Genomic DNA, 21,996 nt, shown 5'->3' with positions numbered 1-21,996 from the left:
AACAGAATATATGTGTGTGTATATATACATTGCAAACAAGCAAAGAAGATGACAAACATTTATAAATGAATGCTTAACAGCAGAGTACAACTAACCATCTGCAGAAATTATAAGTATTAAACATCTGAAACTCCAGTCATGCTCCAAAACTCAATAGACAAAGACTTGCTGTCAAAAACTGTTACTCCCTCTTTTTTTTTTGTTAGAGAACCTCATTTTCTAAAAAATAAACACCTAGAGCTTGTCAATATTTTTTTAAGGCTGATTACTACAATACCATTGCAGAGTTAAATGTACAAACCATAGTACATCAGAGAGGGATGTACATAATACATCAGAGAGTTAATAAGTATATAATTAAATGCACTATTATTGATCACAATTTATTTTAAAGTGATAAAAAGCCAGCAACAGAAGAGACTGAGTCAGCCTGTCAGGCTGGACAAATGCTTGTACCCATCTTTCCATGGGATGTGGACAGCAGCTCAGAGTTTGCACAATGAGATCAACACTTTTCTTTTCCACTTGCCTGGCAAAATTTTTGTTAGATAAGGCAAAGGGTGGCAGCTATGAATGGTGGTTTGAGCTATGCAAAAACAATAAATAATATGGTGACAGGTATGCAATAAACACCTGGGTGCTGAATCTTGGGCTGAGAAAGGCAGGGAGAAAAATCACAGAAGGTAATGTTTGAAAGGCATTTCACCTCAATTAAAAAAAAATTATGCAAGAAATAAGCCTTTTAGGGGGAAAATTCAACTTCCCCAAGTTGAATTCTTGATATTCTCATAAGCAGTGCGGGCAACCAAAGTTATGAGCTGAGCCCCCAATCTTGGTGTTTGTTCATATGAAATTTAACTCCACAAAGGATAGGTCAAGCCTACTTAAAATTAGGCCTAAGAGTCACCCCCAAGAGAACCTATTTTGTTGCTCAGATTTGGCCTTTCTCTCCAGCCAACACAAAAAGCAAACTCACCACCCTCCCCCGTCTATGTGGGACATGACTCCCAGGGGTGTGGACTTTCCTGGCAACGTGGGAAAGAAATCCGAGAATGAGCTGAAACTCAGCATCAAGGGATTGAGAAAAACCCTAGAATGAGCTGAGACTCAGCATCAAGGGATTGAGAAAAACCCTGGAATGAGCTGAGACTCAGCATCAAGGGATTGAGAAAACTTTATCCACCAAAAAGGGGATAGAGTGAAATGAGACAAAATAAAGTATTAATGACTGAGAAATTCCAGACAGAGTCGAGAGGTTATCCTGGAGGTTGTTCTTACACATTAAGTAGATATCACCTTGTTAGTTAAGATGAAATGGAGAGGCTGGAGGGAACTGCCTGAAAATGTAGAGCTGTGTTCCAGTAGCCATGTTTCTTGAAAATGATTGAATAATGATATAGCTTTCACAATGTGACTGTGTGATTGTGAAAACCTTGTGTCTGATGCTCCTTTTATCTGCCTTATCAACAAATGAATAAAACATATGGAATAAAAATAAATAATAGGGGGAACAAATGTTAAAATAAATTTAGATTGAAATGCTAGTGAGCAATGAAAGGGAGGGGTAAGGGGTATGGTATGTATGAATTTTTTCTGTTTTGTTTTATTTCTTTTTTTGAATAGATGCAAATGTTCCAAGAAATGATCATGATGATGAATATGCAACTATGTGATGATATTGTGAATTACTGATTATATATGTAGAATGAAATGATTAAAAGTTAAGAATGTTTGCATTTGTTTGGTGTTTTTTTAATTAAGAAAAAAAAGGAATAAGCCTTTTAAACATGTCTTCCTGACACCTTTGATATAGGGCAGCACAGTCCAAAGATAATTTTATCTTTTCTGTAATTTTTTAGGTTATACATGGAGTGGCTTTCAAGTCTGCTTCTGTCCTGTTTTGTTTCACACGAGGGGAAACATAAAACCACCTAAATATCTTCTTCTAAAGCCCTAGATTATAGAAATTATCAACACATAACATTTAGTTCACACCTAAGCATAATTAGCTGAAATGAAGATGACTGTTCACTTTCCTCTTCCAGTATTTCAACTCTGTGGGGCCTATAGAGTATAATATAAGCTATATGCAAGTCTCCACCACCAGAAAGCTGCAAAATGTCTTCTGGTGTAACTATGCCGCCCTTATCATCATCAAACTTAATCCATTCGTCTTGTTTCCTTTTCACCCATGATATATAATGACCTGAAGAACTTGACCTTTCCTGATGTGTTAGCACTACTTGTAAGTCATATTATCACAGTTATTGGAGCCAATATCATCAGCAGAAGAAAAGCATTCATACTTAACTTCCTTCTGGGCACTACTCTTTTTGCCACTTGTTTTGGTTGCTGATTCACTTTCTTATCTTCTAGAGCCTTGAATTTTGATTGAAAAAATATAATTTTCTCTTGAAGTTCATACACATTCAACATCAGAGAAAATTTAACATCCTTAAGAACTTGGGCGTTCACAGATTCCTTCTCTTTATAAAAAAACCGAACCATCTGAAAAGTCAGGTAAGCAGGTAGCTGGCTTATTTTTGAAAATTTGATTTGCAGAGCATTTCTTTGCAATGTTGGAGATTGTTTAGTGATTTCTTCCTGAAGTCACAATTTAAGTCCTGTAAAAAGATACTTGATTGATTGATAAAGCAGCTAAGTTGAAGCAGATTTTCCTTTCCTTTTGTGACTTCTTCAAATTCTGTAATTTCATGGTAGTTTCAAACTCAACCCTGAAGAAATGATCCAATTAAACTTTTTTTAAGAAGGTGTCACTGCTGATGCAGATGAACAGAACCATCCTCTAAGGCTTCCAATTTTTGTTGTAATACTTTTTTATCACTTGTATCCAATGTTCATTTGCATTCTGTTGAAGATGCTTTCCTTGTTTACCCTGCTCCACAAAATGTGGGAAAGCCATGTGCAAAAACTCCAGTAGAATAACAGGTGAACAAATAGAAGTTTTATCCCTGGAGTCAAATCTCTAAGAGCTGTAGTAATATACTGTGCTGAAGCCATTTCCTCTGAAGCCCTCAAGGCACCTGCATACTTATTTCTTTTTTCATAGGCTGGTACCGGGAATTGAACCCGGGTCTCAGGCATGGCAGGCGAGAACTCTGCCTGCTGAGCCACTGTGGCCCATCCCCTGCATACCTTTTGAGAGGGTCTTTGATTCAGGCACAGGCAAGATACACTGAACTGTGGCATTCATGTAACAAGTGTTACCAATATTTGTCAATCCACATGGTAATTCCATAGCAGATGCTGTCTGTTCTTCTGTCATGTCTTTGACAAAGATGGTTTTAGTTGATGGTTCTAGCTGATGGTTCCTCAGGGAGAGCATCTGCTGACCCCATCATTGATAGAGTAATTCCATTTTTCATTTTGATGTTTTCCCAATCATAATCCTTTAACACTACTCCTTTTACCATAACTTTCGGTCTGGCTGGCTGGACTCAAGTTATGCACAAAGCTGAGCCTTGAACATCATTGGAGGTTCATCAGAATTCAGTTCTACAGCTTCAAATTTCTCCTTTCTCTATTTAACAGTAATGAAGTAGAGTGGCATGGTGGAGAGGGAGGGAGTGCTAAGGCACAGGAAGGCTGGCCTGGCAGGGCTGTGAAAGGGAAAGAAGCAAAAAGAGGCTGTTGTGGCAGCACAGTTGCTGCAGTGTGGCTGCAGTGATTCACTCTTAAGGTTTATTTGTTTCTTGCTTTACTACTATTTTTTATTTCTTTTGAACAGTTCTAATTATAATTTACAGAAAATTGGAAGTATTTTGTTCTGCAATATTTAGCTACAGAAAATGACCATTTGTAGTCATTTTCTTTCTATGCCTTCCCTGTTATCCTAAACAGGGTATCCTAAACTTTTTGGTCATGAAGATATCATTGTTTTAATAAAAAATCAAGCTGACCAACAGCAGGAAGTCTATGTATCCATCAAATACTACCTTTAAGCAATTGAATTCAACTACCACACTGAAACTTGAGAAAAGCATGCTTACAGTTTAGCTTTGTGATATATTGAAGACTTGTATGCCAGTTTGCCTGTTTTGTGGGATTTCTAAACTGAAAAGACTTTGATGCTAACTTTATACAAACAAGATAAAAAAAATGTTAACAGAAGTGTGCTAACCACATGTGGGATCCAATTGATGAAGTTTTTCTTATTCTTTATAAAACATGTCTCAGGACCACTGGCAGTTATTGTTAGGAAGTTTAAATCATACAAATGCAATGATATCGTGGTGAGAATTGGATACATCATCTCAAGATTTAAATTTCAGGTGTAGCTAACCAAAACCGAACCCCTCCTATATCACAACCAAGCCCAACACTTTTGCATATGTCATTCTTTCATTTTTACCCCATTCACTCAGTTTTTTCCTACAGTGGGTGAGGCATGTGCTAGGTGTTCATGATGAATTGGAATTGATGGGAAGCCTAGTTTAGGAACTTGAGGAATTTAGAGTGTGGTCAGGGTGTTGGAAAAACAAACAGATCAATATTAGGAAAAAGATTTGTAGGGGCTGACCTTGGAGTTCAGAGGACATGCTGATTCAGCTGGAGGCGGTCAGGGAAGGCTCTTCTGACCCTTGATTAATTAGTCTACATTAGCCAAGTAAATAGGGGAAAAAGCCAAGGGGAAGAATGAAGGTGACACCTTTAGAGAACCTCAAGGAGTTTGGCGTGACTAGAATATATGATGCATATTGGGAACATGGCTAGATATGAGGGTGGAAATGTAGATGCAAACTAAAACATGTACTTTCTAATTTAAACTTCACAAAAATTCTATGAGTTGGGTGTGGTTTTGCCTGTTTTGGAGATAAGAAAACAGACCTGAGGAGTGTAAACAACTTGCCTGTGGTCATGCAAGAATGACCACAGAATTGTTTATTCTGACCCCAAATCTGGGGTTTATCTTACTATCATAAGCAGAAGAATTATGGGATGCTTTAGTTTCTTCTATGCCCTTCTTGGTTTAAACAGCATGATCATAAAATAGGAGAAAATATTGAATTAGAATTCCTAATGGTTGAGAACAATGCCATATATATAATTAAACTACTCAAAAAGTAATAATAGCAATAACAATAATAATAATAAGTATTGCTCTTATAATAACAGGGAAGGAGTTCCAATCCACCTTCATATGCTTTCAGTTTGTATTGAGCACAGGACAATTTTTAATATATTCTTCTGTCAAATGTGTAGGGCAGTCTTAAATCAGACCTTTTGAATATCCGCTGGTCCACAGGTCTGAGAGATGAGATCCAGGAGCTGAGGGAAGAGGCCTAAGGGATGGGGCAGAAGGCTGGTCTCATGTGGATTTCTATACAAAGTTCACCAAAATCATGGCATTATTTCTTCCTCAATAGTAAGAATCCAATGCTATTGAATGATTTGATGTCTTAGAGTTACTTTATAGAGTTTTAGAAACTTTAAAGTAATTTATTTTAGAACCATTAAAGCCAGACCAAACAGAATTTAGCCATGCTTTATGCTCCTAGGGGGTACTGCTAGGTGGAAAGTAATCATTCTTGTTAGGTCCATCTTTCCTAGGGTAGACCAATATTAGGCTTTAGCCAGGTATGATTTTTCTGCAACGGATGGGCTTTGTAGGAGTCTTCACTTTCTGAAAAGGACCTATAATTCATGAAATGTTTAGAAGCATTTCAAGTGAGGACCCCAAACTGAGCACACACACGAGTCTGTGTATATACTCAGATTACTTTTCATTTATGGTGTTGGGTTCCTCAACGTTAATCATATGTAAGCAAGCAAAAAGTTTTAGGAACATTTCAGGTTATCTTATGTCAAAAGTAGTTTTTATTTTTAATATTAAGAGAGGATGTTCATAAAATAACATACTGATTCTATTGTGTTACCCAAACAACAGTAACAACATGTTCCTCAAATATCAAGCTTTGGGAACTATAAATTAATGTTTGATATGTGAATTATAAATACATTATTTTAATTAGGATGAAATTAAATCAATAACCATCACTCCCTCAGGTCATGTGAGTCTATAAATTCAGTTGAGTTGGTTAACAATTTTGTGCCAGGCTACTAAATCTCTAATAACCCAATCCTCCACCCTTAAAATATATCAGATAATATAGAATAGAACATGAGTTGCTACAGTAACTGTATAAGCTAAAGTAATATAATATGTAATAGAAATGAAGTGCAAGGGACATTATTATGAAGTTTATGTTAAATAAATAAAGAGCCCAGAGGCTGATGCAACCATAAACTTTAATTTTACATTAATTAGTAAAATTAAATTGTGGAAATTGTTTTTGTATCATCTTTAAGGCTTTTGCATATCCTGCAGTTGTTTCTTTTCAGGGTTTGTTTCTTTAAAGAGTAGTTCTGAAAGTACTTTTATTGTGCTCAAATTATTGGCCTCAAAAGTGTAAATTTTGGGTAGGCCAGAGTGGCTCAGCAGGTAGAATTCTCGCCTGCCATGCTGGAGACCTGGGTTTGATTCCTGGTGCCTGCCCAGTGCCTGCCCATGTGAAAAAAAACAAATGTGAATTTAGTGATAGTGTATCCAGTCTACCCAATCCATATTTTAAAGTATTAATTAAATATTATTCTTTTATGTGTAATATGAAGAAGTATGTAAATTAAAAAGCCATAATCTTGTTTTATGTTTTTGTTCTTCTCTGAGGAGGTTTTGCTGATTTTTATGAATTTGGAGAATATTTGTAGACACTTTCCACTCTTGCAAAAGAAACGTACTTGAAATATAGCTGAAGAATTATTACTACTTGTGAAGACAAAGAAAATATCCATAACTCTTTAGAAATAATCCTTGTAACTTAATATGTGATAAATAAATTTTTAATAAAAGATAAATTCAAATATGAAAAACAGTATTACCAAATCACTTGAATTACCAGTCACCCATTTGTTTGACTGAAAAACCATTTTGTATGACATCCACTATTTTAATAATTGGAAACATTTCATTCACACCTAATGCACAATCATGCAAGTTCAACTTGTTTTTGAAAATTACGTAACCCCTTGTACATTATTGGATTTTTTTGGTTGCTATTTTGAAAAATAACTAGTCTTTTTCGCAAATACATACAAAGAATTGACTGGGGGGCAGTTCGTAGTTTTTAAATTTCTATTTCCTCTGTAAACTTTGTCCCTATTAAATTCAAACACACATAAAACAGGGTACATACAAAATTTTGGTATTTTAATCTTGAATTTGCAGCAACGCAATCAAAATGTCTACATATGCTAATGGCATGGAGGCCTTGCATTACAGTTTTGACAATTAATTTTGAATTGGTGCAATTGTAAAAAAAGAAATCTATGTAAGATGATTCCACTGTTCTCTTAAGACTAATGAAATCCAAGAATCTCTCTTTAATTATGTTTCTCAGGTCTTCTAACTTATGTAAACAGATTCTGTTTTTTTGTTGTACTACTGGATATACAACCGATTTTGGATAAACCAGAGGACAGTGATCTCATTAACAGTGTTCTGTGTGTTATATAAGAATTTGGTCTTTATTATGCCATTAGTTTTATATTGAATATGAGCGGATTTATAAGAATCAAATCATTAATTCATAAGTTAAAATATTTTTCTTAACTCTCATTCTGATTTCCAATAATTTCCAAAATACCTTTGGAAATTAAAAAAAGTAACATGGTAAACATACATGTTTTTAAGAAGTGAGATGATTTTTTTTTTATTAATCGAAGAAAAGAAAAGAAATTAACACAACATTTAGAAATCATTCCATTCTACACATGCACTCAGTAATTCTTAGTATCATCACATAGATGTATGATCATCATTTCTTAGTACATTTGCATCGATTTAGGAAAAGAACTAGCAAAACAGCAGAAAAAGATATAGAATGTTAATATAGAGAAGAGAATTAAAATAATAATACTAATAAAAAAAATATATATATATAAAAAGGAAAAAGAAAAAAACAAAAACAAAAAATACAAACAAACAAACAAAAAACTATATTTCAGGTGCAGCTTCATTCAGTGTTCCAACATAGTTACATTACACTTAGGTATTATTGTGCTGTCCATTTTTGAGTTTTTGTATCTAGTCCTGTTGCACAGTCTGTATCCCTTCAGCTCCAATTACCCATTATCTTACCCTGTTTCTAACTCCTGCTGGTCTCTGTTACCAATGACATATTCCAAGCTGATTCTCGAATGTCGGTTCACATCAGTGGGACCATACAGTATTTGTCCTTTAGTTTTTGGCTAGACTTACTCAGCATAATGTTCTCTAGGTCCATCCATGTTATTACATGCTTCATAAGTTTAGTCTGTCTTAAAGTTGCATAATATTCCATCGTAGGTATACACCACAGTTTGTTTAGCCACTCGTCTGTTGATGGACATTTTGGCTGTTTCCATCTCTTTGCAATTGTAGATAATGCTGCTATAAACACTGGTGTGCAAATGTCTGTCTGTGTCGTTGCCCTTAAGTCCTTTGAATAGATACCTAGCAGTGGTATTGCTGGGTCGTAATCCATTCTGCCATTCTATGTCTTTTGATTGGGAAATTCAGTCCATTAACTTTTAGTGTTATTACTGTTTGGATAATATTTTCCTCTACCATTTTGGCTTTTGTATTATATATATAATATCTTATTTTCCTTCTTTCTACACTTCATACCTCTCTCTTCTGTCTTTTCGTATCTGATTCTAGTGCTCCCTTTAGTATTTCTTGCAGAGCTGGTCTCTTGGTCACAAATTCTCTCAGTGACTTTTTGTCTATAAATGTTTTAATTTCTCCTTCATTTTTGAAGGACAATTTTGCTGGATATAGAAGTCTTGGTTGGCAGTTTTTCTCTTTTAGTAATTTAAATATATCATCCCACTGTCTTCTAGCTTCCATGGTTTCTACTGAGAAATCTACACATAGTCTTATTGGGTTTCCCTTGTATGTGACAGATTGTTTTTCTCTTGCTGCTTTCAAGATCCTCTCTTTCTCTTTGACCTCTGACATTCTAACTAGTAAGTGTCTTGGAGAACGCCTATTTGGGTCTATTCTCTTTGGGGTGCTCTGCACTTCTTGGATCTGTAATTTTAGGTCTTTCATAAGAGTTGGGAAATTTTCAGTGATAATTTCTTCCATTAGTTTTTCTCCTCCTTTTCCCTTCTCTTCTCCTTCTGGGACACCCACAACACGTATATTTGTGCGCTTCATATTGTCATTCAGTTCCCTGATCCCCTGCTCAAGTTTTTCCATTCTTTTCTCTATAGTTTCTGTTTCTTTTTGGAATTCAGATGTTCCATCCTCCAGTTCACTAATTGTAGCTTCTGTCTCTTTAGATCTACCATTGTAGGTATCCATTGTTTTTTCCATTTTTTCTTCTTTGTCCTTCACTCCCATAAGTTCTGTGATTTGTTTTTTCAGATTTTCTATTTCTTCTTTTTGTTCAGCCCATGTCTTCTTCATGTCCTCCCTCAGTTTATTGATTTGGTTTTTGAAGAGTTTTTCCATTTCTGTTCGTATATTCAGCATTAGTTGTCTCAGCTCCTGTGTCTCATTTGAACTATTGGTTTGTTCCTTTGACTGGGCCATATCTTCAATTTTCCGAGCGTCATCCATTATTTTCTGCTGGTGTCTGGGCATTTGATCAGATTTCCCTGGGTGTGGGACCCGGCTGGTTGAAAGGTTTTTCTGTGAAATCTCTGGGCTGTTTTTCTTTTCCTGCCCAGTAGGTGGCGCTCGTGGCGCTTGTCTGTCTGTGGGTCCCACCAGTAAAATATGCTGTGGCTCCTTTAACTTGCCAATCCGAATCTCACAGTCGGCCCGGGAAACCGCGCGTGGAGATGGGGGTCGCCGGCCTCCGCAGCTTGGGGGAGTGCTGGTCCAAATTGCCCAGCTGGCCCGAGACGCCAAGCGTGGCGGGAGGGCCCCACTATCCAACATTCCCAGTCAGACCGGAGAGCCACGTGCGTGGAGGGGACCCCAGTCACCAGCCGCCCCGGCCGGGAAAACGCGCACCCCTCGGGTATCTCACCGCAGGGGATTCTCCCTGCCTGTTCAGCCGTTCCAGAATGGGGTACGCTGTCTTTTTGGTCTCTATCGTGGCTCCGGGAGCTGTTTTGTATTGTTTCTGTTTCTTTAGTTGCTGTTCCGGAGGAGGAACTAAGACCCGCGCGTCTTACTAAGCCGCCATCTTCTCCGGAAGTCAAGTGAGATGATTTTGACCATAAGTTTTGCCTACTTTGTTTCCCTTACGTATTTTAGTAATTTATTGATGACAGTTAATCACAAAGGGATTCCCTCCAAACTAGAAATATTTTGAATATATTTATTTGCATGTTTTCTGAATATTTTTGGTGTTTTGTAAGTGACCCCCTCTACAGATTAAATTTTTGATGGCAGAATAATTTGTCATCTATTTAATTATGCTATCCCAATTATCATTTGTCAAAATATTAGAATGTAGTAAAACATTGTGCCAAATTTTTGTAATTTGGAGATAAATTTTAGTATATGCTATCATTTATTTTCAAGAATTTCACATCCTATGCAGAATCTAGGCTTAATACAGCACCGTTCTCTGTGCATACATCAATGCCAGGTCTTCTCAGGTATTTCCTTTATTATCAATAATAGCATCATGGTCTGAGTTTCCATTTTTTATGTAACATTTTATAACACAAACTTTTATTTTGACATTATTGTCAGGTAAAAAAAAAAGTTAACGAGAGGGAAATCCAAGTCATTGCCCACATATTGAATTACTGGAGATCAGTTTGCAAAGTTGTACTAGTGCTGAGCAGTTTTTGTGTTCTTGCAGAGAGGCTTCTGTGGAGTGAGAGTGGCAACAACCCTCTAGCATAGGTTTAAGTTTTGTGGGAGTGAGGAAATCTGCTGGACTGATCCTTCCAGAAGCTTGGCTGTGAAAGGAAGTTTAGGGGGATAATTACAGAACGGTTGAATCAAAGATGTGGAAGCTTGCAGACTCCATGGAAGACACTGACAGCAGAAGGCAGAGGTCACATTTTCTACAGGAAGAGGGAGCATAACAAATGGAATAAGATCCTAAGCCTGTGGGAAATGGGAAGGGATAGATTCATACTGAAAGAAAGGATCCCTTCTGTGAGACTGGTAGGAAGAAAAGGGTGCAATTGTGTACGTTTGGAGTGGATGGACAAGAAGTAGAGGGGGTTCATTCATGATTTGTTTGTTTTCTCATTTAAGCAGGAGACAAAATGATCTGGAAGTGGTAGGAGGCAAGAGGTAGTCAAGGCAAGTGTGAGGGGTTTGAGAATGGGAAGTTCTGGAAGGGCTGTTCTCAGCATTGGTGGTAAGATAGCCAACGAAGGCCAGGCATGTAGTGAGCTGTGTAGTGCTGAGATGCATTACTTTAACAAGCATTTCCTGCACACTGGCTACATGTTAAGTACTTAGTTAGGCTCTGGGGATCCAGGGATGAAAGACCTGATTCTGGTTTCAAGGCGTTTACAGACATGGTAAATCAGTTACGGTGGGGCGCCGCAGCTATGGGAACTGAGGAGAAGGAAGGAATTGATCACTTTTCCTTAAAGGAGACCTTCCTAGACCTTTTTCGTACCTATTTGCCTTTACTTACACGCACTTTAAACGAGATTATCTGGTTTTCAAGCAAACCAGCAGTGGAGAATTCTAAAGGTCTCAGTTATGCACTAAATGATAGTAGGAACAATAGGAAATAAACCACAAAACCTAAAGAAATGCACACCCACATTTCAGTCAGACTCTTTTGGTTTTCCATGACCAAAATCCCACTCAAAACAGATTATAGGGGAAAAAAGAAGAAGGAGTTGTTGATTCACATGATTGGAAAAGTTTAGGCTTTAATTTTAGTTTCATGAATGGCTTGTATCTAGGGGCTCAAATAATGTCATCTGGGATTGATCTTTGTATACTTTTTAAGAAAGGACACTCTACTCCGGTGGCTTCGCACCATAGAACCTATCAATCTCCTTGTGTTTCCCTTTGGAGAACACAGTTTTACCTCTGCCAAAGCAGTGTGGCAGACACTCAAGCACTGAGTGCAGGAAAGCTACATTCCATATCAAATATAGAAGCTGGATCTGATGGGAAAAATTTGCCTTCCTGTTACTGTAACAAAAAAAGTGGTATTATTTATATATTTTTATTAAAATTTGGGCTAAAACTACCAATCTACAATTGAGGCTTATATGAGTTCTTCTTATGGATTAATTAAGTATTTTGGGGGCTTTCTTTATTCAGTAATTCTGAAAATTTCATACTTATTAAGAAAGTAGTCACTAATTACTTCAGTGTAATTGTGAATATATACCATGTGCAACCCTGGTGTTTAGAGTGAGTAATTTAAGCAGTACAAAACAGAAATATACATTAGGATCTCAGATGGAGCCACTGCACTGGCAAAACTGCATGTGCTTGTTTGAGAAGGAATTTTTGTGGTTATACAGCTCTGAACAGATAAAGCATTATAAAACCTTCATTGTGAGGTCTCCCTTAACATTCAGATGTACTGGCCTGTTAGCAAAGATCTTGAAGATTTTGAATTTAATACAATCCAAATGACTATTAAATACTTCTCCTAATAATGTTTAATACAGACAAGAAACTATCAGATATGAAAATGCAACATTCCTAATGAGACATTTGAAATAAAAAACAGTCAAAACAGTAGCATGAAGCTAATTTTAGATTTATTTAGCTATGTTATAAGCAAGGGGATTGCTATTTACAGAAGTTTAGAAAATAGTGTGTATGTGTTTCATATAATTCATTATGAGGATTCATTTTCGTTTGTCCTATTGCATGCGTTTGCATTTCTAAACCTCCCTTTTCATCATTCTTCTTGGAAAGAATAATGACTCAAGATAGCTCAAAAGCACTTTTTTTTTCTCTTCATAGTTTACTTTAACCACTTTACAATCTCACTGGCATTCATCTGTGGGTGATCAACTGAATATTACTATTACTGTTTCTCTTATAAGAAGTCAGGCAAGCAACTACTTTTAGGGTACAGCATGCCATAATACTTTTGGCTTGGTAGTCTGATATGATTACTCTGGTTTGGGGCAATGATAACTGTTATTAGTTTTGTGCCATTTAGTATTAATCATTTTTTGACAAAGGAGGCCATGACCACAATCAAAGTAATGAACACATCTATCTATTTAGCATTGTTTTTAATCCTTGGATTTTGAGACTATGTTTGTAAACAGTATGAAGGATCCTAAGGTCAGGTTTGCTACTTAGTACCAATAAGTGCCCTTGTATGGAAGACATGGAACAATATGAAAGATCTGATTTAAAGTTTCTGCACTGCCCAAGTCAGAAAATGAAGACTGCCGACTTCATCTTTGCAGTCAAAATAGCCTCTTCCCTCTTTATGAAAACATAATAATATTGCAGTTTTTGTCACCAACATTTCTATTAGAGTACGTCATTCTGCCCTCCAGGGTTTTGGCCAGAGATTGAAACTATGAAAAACAAAATAAGCCCCATTATTACATAAGCACTACATATAGACAAGGGATATTTAGCTTTGTAGTAGCTCAGACTATTAAAGATTAGTATATTGATAAATCAAGAATCCAGGGTAACATTTTCCAGAAGTATTTCTAAATGAAAACAAAAGTAAAGTGTAAGAGTCGATGCTTAGAGTACAAAGGAATGACAAAAAGCAAGCATTAAAATTTCACCTGAGACATACTCCCTTTACTCTTGGAGTAAAAACTGAGCACCTAAGGGGGTTGGCTCTGTGGGGTGGGTGCACAGGTGAAGAAAGAATGAATAAGGTTCCTGGGCATTGCCCCAGGCCAGCAGGAGATAGATGACAGGTGGCTGATATTTAAAAGCCTGTGGAGTGAAGACTCAAACTCAGTCCTCCCTGGCTAGTCAGTGGGATTGCTGGCAAAGGAAAATAAATGTAGGAATGCTAAAATGTGTCTGTGGGTGAGGTGGGAACCCAAAGTTTATCGTGTCATCCAACACATTCAGAGGTGACCTTGAATTTTGTTTTGAGATTTCTAGCAGCCAGCATAAAGAGGGAAACCAGATCAGTTACAGGCATCATAAAATAAATGGTTGTTCTAGAGAAGCAAAAGTTTTCACTGGCACTGACTAGAGAAATTTCTCCTTAAGTAGTTAGGGAAACGGTTCCTCTGTCTTTAATTCAAATATTATGCAGAATCTTCTGATTTCCTAGAATGCTAAATAAAAACAGGAAATCTCCCAACAATAAGAAAGGAATAAAAGTTTTTTGCTGACATTATTTCTTCCCTACAAAAGTGCTTCTGACATTTGGATCGCGGTCAGAAGTTCATTTTTATGGACTGACTAAATGCTATTGATAGCAAAGGCACAGTCAAGCTACTGAAATCAATGACATTTAACTTGTTTCGTACTACTTTGCAATTCACATTTATTATCGCAGAAAATCTGTCCAGTATCTTTATCGGGTAGATTATATTCTCCCTCTTTACAGTGGTTTGCCTAGGGGTGTGAGGCCAAGGGACGTGCTTGGACTCACAACAAGGAAATGATATAGCAGGCCCTCCAACTAGAACCAAATCCTTTTTTCTTCCTTGAAATAGTATGTTTTTCTCACTACAGCAACTATAATTCAATTTATCATAGGTATAGGCATTTCTTTTCCGTGCTCATTTCACAGATGAGCAGCCCACTGTTACCTATGGCTTTGATCCTGATGGTCGTGTGGAATATACTAGGGAATGACGGCCATAATATGACAGTGCCCACGTGCCAAGTACTTTGTGTAGAGTGTTGTGCTAAGTACTATCCCTTATTTCATTTAGTCACTACAGTTGCTCTATGAGGTAAAAGTATCACTGCCTACATTTTGCAGATGAGGAAACTGATGTTAGAAGCCATGGAACAGAAGCAAAGTGGATATGTGACAGAGCCGAGATTCTAACCAAGTCTGTTTAACTCCAAAGCCCACCTTCCTGCTGACCCTTGATATGGGGCTCGGCGACTTTCACAGTGCACAGTAATTGAGTGTTCATAATGGTAGTGTATGTTGCTCTACCCTTACTGGGAAGTTGTAGAAAGTACGGCTTGCTCCACTGACTGCTGGGGAAATGGTTACTTGTTCTCTAAGGCATACTGATTTTGGCAAATAGGACAGTTTTCTTACAACAGTATTTCTACCTGTATTTAATAGCAGAACTTTTTGGAGTTGCAAAGGTAAAGCTTCCAGCCTGATTTCCATGAGGTTCCTAAAAGTGAATAGTAAAGAGATTGTATGTGCACATCTGACCAAGGGAGCTGATTGTATATGTTCCATTAGAACCTCCACTTCAGAATTCAGTACAGTTTGCTCCTTCTTCCTGCCCTTCATATAATGCCATGTTTGAGATAGCGAACAGGAGCTGCCATTTTCCATCCAGCTGCCAAGGGAATGCATGTTTTACCAAGAAGGTGAACCATATCCAACTTGTCAGTTTAGAATTTAAAGCATTTTTCTGAAACTGTTCTCATGCACCCATGTGACTTCAGTTCATTTTTTTGTGTACATGTTTTATGTTTCCACAGGTGCCATGGTAGGTGTTGCAGTGAGTGCAAATAAATAGCCCCTATCTTTAAGGGACTTACAATCTTGTAGGGAGCTAAGGGGTAAAGATGAGCATTTTAAATAAAAAACCTCCAATGTTCACATGCTAAATACCCCAGAAAAATGAATGATGAGGATTAAGTACATTAATTAGTAGACAAATGCAAATGACAATGGTACTGATATGTTACTTTACACTTAATGAAATGGCAAGAATTGGAAATCTGGATAAAGCCAAGTGTTGGCAAAGATGTGAGGATATAAGCACTGTTGGTGAGCATAGGCACTGGTGTAGACAGCCAATTTGACATGTCTTAGCCAATATGTTGACCTATACCTGTGACACAGAAATACTACTTTTTGGTACATAACCCTAGTGAAATTCTCAAACACATCTGTAGGGGGTCAGCTATGAAGATACTCATTTGTAGATAATAATTCATCACCACAATGTAAATAAAATGTGGGCAAAGTACATTGTGGAATATTATGCAGTGATTATAAGTATTTTTAACAACATGGAAGACTCTTAAAAATAGAAAAGAAACATATGAACTTAAAATAAATAAATAATAGGGGGAACAAATGTTAAAATAAATTTAGTAGATTGGAATGCTAGTGATCAATGAGAGGGAGGGGTAAGGGGTATGGTATGTATGAATTTTTTTCTGATCATGATAATGAATATACAACTGTTTTTGATCATGATATTGTGAGTTATTGATTGTTTATCAAGAATGGAATGATCATATAGTAAGAATGTTTGTGTTTGTGTGTTGTTATGTTTAATTAATTAAAAAACATTTATGAAAGTAAAAAAATAGAAAGGAACAAAAAACAAGCAGAATGAGATCTATATGAGAGAATCCATTCACATACATAAAAATGCATGCACACAGGACACAGATTTTAGTGCATTAACCTTGGATTCTACTTTCTCACATGAAAGCAATGTCATTAAAGAACTTTACATATATAAGATAAGAAACTGCTTCTTTAGGTTTATACTAAGAAAATACTCTGTAATAGAATGTTTACTTGACATAATGGTAAATATTAAGTGTTGACAGGGTGATGGAGATTGAAACACAATCTTCACTTTAAATTTTAAATAATAGTAATAATAATAGCTATCATTTACTGAGCATCTTATACATTCTAATCATTATCCTAGGCAGAACATATATAATATCTCTAATTCTCATCACAATTTGTAAATAAGTACTATTATCTGAGTTTTCCAATTAGACAACCAAGGATCAGAAAAGTTAAGAAACTTGCTCAAGACCACATAGTAATTGGCAGATTTGGGATCGGAATCCAAGAGTGAGTCAAACCTAAGTATATCTGATTCCAATCACCATATTCTCTTAATTGCCTACAATGCATTTTTAATTATTTAAAACTCTAGAAAAATGAACAAAGACTAAGTTAAACTTATCTAAGCAGATAAAAATAAAACAAGTGTGATTGTTTGCATTGAAAGAAAATAGATAGATCTCACGTCAGATAAAAAGTGACCAATCACTATCAGATTTTAAACTCTCTTAAGCCATTCCAAAACATTATACTATAGAGACCTCAAATTAGCCTAGTTGTGGGTGATACAGTTTCTCAACTGATGGGGCTTGGCACCCTCTAATGCCTGAACAGCTAACAGGTATGCCAAGGAACCCTAAAGTAGTGTGCTGTTAAATAGGCAGAAGATCTAAATCCCTACCCTTCATTCAAGTACAACAGTATTCAATCACGGTCACTTTGAACTGTGTTGATGAGAAAATCTATACAGAAAACATCTTGTATTCAACATTGTTACCATTCTCTCTGATGCAAAACCCAAATACCTTAGATTTTATGAAGTCATTAAATTCTACTGAACTAAGAATTGATTTCCTACCTAAAACTGCTGTTTTTAAAGGAAAAAAAAAAGTGAGATGAGATTTGTGACCTGTGTTATTGCATTTGGAATGATACTCAGAATTCATTTGAATGTATTCAATATCATTCAGAACTGATTGTTGAAATTTTCATTCCAATGCTCAGTATATTTTAAAATTGTACATTCATTACTTGTTTGCTCTGTTTAGATTTGTTTGAATGTTTCTCTAAATAAATATTCACAAAAACAGAAAAAGCATGCACAAAATACATATTTTGCAAGAGCACTTATTAATAAAAAAGATGCAGATTAAATATATTGGATTAATTTCCTATGGGAAGAGGGGAATGAGAATAGACTGGGGAATAAAAGGGGAATATAACTATAAGAGAGGGATTATCCATGAACCAATGTTTATAATGTGCCATGACATGAGAATATTTAATTCCACCCTCTATATCAGGAAATACAAACAAAAAACAAAACAAAACAGAAAACATGGCAATTAAAAGGGGTGGGAGGTCATAACTTGAAGTGTTCAGCAATAATTCCTGGAGGAGGTGACATTTGAACTGTACCTTGAAGGATAGTTCATTATCAGGGTTATCCAGAAAAACAGAATTGAAAGGATGCATATAATTATATGATACAATCACCCATGGATGCAATTAACTGATTATTTAAACCCATGAAATACCCTCATAGTAATAATCAGGCCACTCTTGCTTGACCAAACAACCAGACACCATACCTAACCAAATGACACATGACGTTAGTCATCATAGATGGGGGAAATTTCGAACAGAGACTGGAGAGGATGGGCTGCTATTACAGGTAGCAGATAGTGGGATGGATGAAGAGAGCCTTCCGGGAAGAATGGTCATGACTAGCAGATGCTTGGCAGGACAGTGGCAAGGGGCAAAGGTTGATTTGGAAGAGAGGAGTTTACTTTGGTTGGAGCATAAAGTACATGTGCAGCAATGCAATAATCATAGCTAACAGTGCTGATCCCTTATGCACCTCATCTAATTTAATCCATATCACAACCACATGACATAGATAATCAAAACGTGATAACCACCATCATCATCACCCACTTTACAAATGAGAAAACTGTAATATCTTGCAAGAACTAAAATTTCTGATGAAAAGCCAGGGTTATCTGATGCCAAAGCTTGTACTCTTTACCACCATACAAGATTCCCTGTCACCAAAGACGTGGATACTTTTGACATTAGGAACATACTATCTATTCCTTTGTCAGGGTAGATGCGGAAGGGCCTGGTAGTGAAGCAGTTAAAGTTAAAGCTCAGCCCTACACTGTGTATGGCTTTAATTACCCCCTACTACTGATTAGTTTGATAGCAAAAAGGATATTCAAGAAGGAAACTGCCCATATTATATAGGGCTGAACCCTCTGCCTTTCTGCTCATGTGTCTCTCATTGAAATGACGGCAGCGGGCTCTGCCAACATCAAGCTAAATAAGGAGAAAACATTTATAAGTGCCCATTAACCCTGTTAGAGCTATGCATCCCCAAATCCCTTCAAGTAACAAATGGGTAAGAAAAAAAAGGGGTAAAACCGGTCTTTCAACTACAAAGTCTGAGGCTAAAGCAGAGCATAGGCTTTTGATGCTTTAGAGAACCCAGTTTATCATGCTGACTTGATCCAGTTAAACTCCAAACTTCTATGTCATTGAAGGTGGCCAGAAATGACCACATCTATAAGGTAGGGTTCATTATCTCAGCATGTTGAACTAGAATATGGGACATATCATTCTGTTCAGTGTAGGAATATAATTCGTTTCCTTGGGAAACAGCCATGTGAATAATTTGGTTAGTGGCTATGGCCATTTCTAAATTTTGGTAAGTGACATTGGCAGTATGAGGCATATGAGGCGTGGTTACATATAAAAGCCCGCCAAAGGAAAACAAAACCCAAAATGTTTCAGAAAGGCCTCTCAGTGATAGACTTATGTGAAATGAAATTTCAACAAGTCTGTTTTTTATTTATGCCTTCCCCTTTCTTGCATCTCTACCCATTTCTCAAATCCTTCCCTTGCTATTTACACATCAAAACATCTGGGATTGGATTTCCGGCACCTGCCATAGGCAGCAGAGGTTTTCCTGCTGAAATTAAGTTTTTAAATGGCAAGACTTAAATTAGTATTCTTTATTTAGTTCAAAATGAACATGTTTTAAAATCTGGTACTTCTAAACGAACATGCAGCTTTTTAAACAATGACAACAAAACAGTTTGACAAAAGAAATATTCAAGCATGAAGATCTTGATAAAAGAATAAAAGAAGGAGGGATACGGCACACAGACTGAAAACGGACTCTTCATAGTTTAAACCTGGAAGACTCTACAGTACATCTGTTTAACATCTTGCAGTTTCAAGAACTCTGCCTTGAAAAACCTTCCGTACCAATGACACACAGAATAAAAGGTTATGTTATGACTTTCAGATGGAAACCTGCAAAAGTTTATCTGCTGGACTGGACTATTAACTCTTGCAACTTCTGACTCTAACTGTTAAAAATATTTTTTATGTGTTAATTATAATGAACTTTTTAACTTTGTATCGGAAAACACCAGTGAGACTTTTTACTTGGAGAGAGTGAACATGCCATGAAATGAATAAAATGTTTTAGTTGTGATGCCTAAATGAAACAAAAATCCCCTCAATAAGGAGTTTATAAAGTACATTCTAATAATGGGCATATATACCTATATATTGGATTTCGAACAAAGGTGGTATATTTGAAATACAAAGGTGTTACAAGATCTCTCTCACTGCCAACACTCATTGGAAGTTTTATCATGAGAACAGGAGCCCATTTGCTTTCAGGTTTGCAGAAAACTTCCTTGATATTGATCTGGCAAAACTCATACCTCATAAGGAGGTGTTCTAGCCTGGAATAAAGTAAAAGAAAAACTAGAGATCCACTTTGAGATCCATTTGCTACCAGAATTGCAGTTTGTACACACACCAAGGTCTCCTGTGTATTGCTGCCATATGGTTGTGGATTTGACTGATCAGTAGGGAGAAGGTTCTTTCTTTTTCCTCAAACCCTCCCCCCTCACTGAAACTCACTGCCAGCCTCTTGCCTGTGTGCCCCAGCAGCCAGTAGACACATCCCAGAAAGGTTATTTGAAGCTCACTGTGCAGCTCGTGGGTGTGTGAGAGAAGGGGAGATAGCATTTCCTTCAGAGACATCCACACCCTCTGACCCAGACGAAGGAGAGGGCTGTGCTGTGCAGCAGGCTTGCTGCAAGGAGTTTTCCATGTGCATTTTATTATGCTAAAGCTGACCATGGTGACAAGTTACACATTAAATAGCGATCTGTCTTTTCTGAAATTTCACATTCTCTTCTCTTTGTAGGGAAAGTGATGTAATACTCTGTTGCTTGTTTAAACAATATCATTCAAGTAGAGGGTGTCAGTTTTCCCTTGCATACTGTGAAAGCTGCATTCTCCTGGCTCAGAAGCCAGTGGGGACTTTGGTTACATTGTGATTACCTGTGCTCCTGAGGACAGTGAGGGGCAGATACTGACACCATTAGTAGCCAGAAGTTTTCACTGGGGAAATAAGTTTAGCATACAGTTATTAATTCGGTTTACTAAATAGCTGCAGAGTATTCGGACAAATAAGACATAGCAAAACACATGGTCTTCGTTATTCAATAACCATCCCTCTGCAAAGGAAACATGGTCTATTTCCCATTTGAGAAAGAGCTTGCAACAAACTAGTAAATATGGAAAGAGGGATACATGTGTACTATAATTTTATCGAATAGTTCTCCTAATGCACTTATGCAGACCCCATTCTCCCCACCTCCCACACTCACACAACATGTCCACATAGAAGTATTCCCAGCTGGTATTAGCATAATCATTACCACACTATAAACAAGCCTGTGGAAAAATAGCCTGAGAGATTTGGATGGCTTGTTTTATAAATGAAAGGAGGTGAGGATGGAGAACCGGTTATTTTCGGAACAAGTTCTCCTTTTTTTTCTCCCTCTTTAGAAATAATAGTTTAGATCTCATAAACCTCAATTGATAGCATGGAATTAGGAGGTAGTAGAGTTGTAAGGAGTCATGACATATTAGGTTTTCCTGGATGAAGGTCAGTGAAAGGTTTTCCACAGAGCCCCTCTGCTGGAAGAATTCCTCAATCAGCGATGAAAATGTTGAGCCTTTCTTTTTTCTTTCCTATTGGAGCACAAGTGAGATATTTTTCTTCTGGTTTAATATAGTTCGTTTTGGCCAAGGTCTCTGGATCTTTCTTCCATTCTCTATTGTACTTTTTCCTGGAGTTGACTAGATGAAAAATCCTGACTTAATGGCTAATTCTAAGTTTACTGCCAAGACCAGAAATAAAATTATGATGTAAAATATGACCTTACCTGAACACTGCAGGACATTAGATTCTGTCAGATTCAAGTTTAGTGATGAAAAAGAACCCAAGACAAAGGAAGGAAAAGAATTTTATGAAAGTAAGAACTGGTCCATGTGTCCA

At 36.8% G+C, this 21,996-nt stretch overlaps 1 protein-coding gene and 1 pseudogene across 2 annotated transcripts in view; one reads left to right on the top strand and one right to left on the bottom strand.

The window, feature by feature from the left end:
* Positions 1–21,996, top strand: part of SUGCT (succinyl-CoA:glutarate-CoA transferase) — an 878,065-nt gene that overhangs the window by 519,457 nt on the left and 336,612 nt on the right. The window lies entirely within an intron of this gene.
* On the bottom strand, positions 1,971–3,571 carry LOC143678537 (ubiquitin carboxyl-terminal hydrolase 14 pseudogene; annotated as a pseudogene).

The sequence above is a fragment of the Tamandua tetradactyla genome, chromosome 1 (assembly GCF_023851605.1).
Source record: "Tamandua tetradactyla isolate mTamTet1 chromosome 1, mTamTet1.pri, whole genome shotgun sequence".
Lineage (NCBI taxonomy): Eukaryota > Metazoa > Chordata > Mammalia > Pilosa > Myrmecophagidae > Tamandua > Tamandua tetradactyla.
The sequence above is the reverse complement of the archived record's forward strand: the minus strand, read 5'-3'. Positions and strand labels throughout refer to the sequence as shown.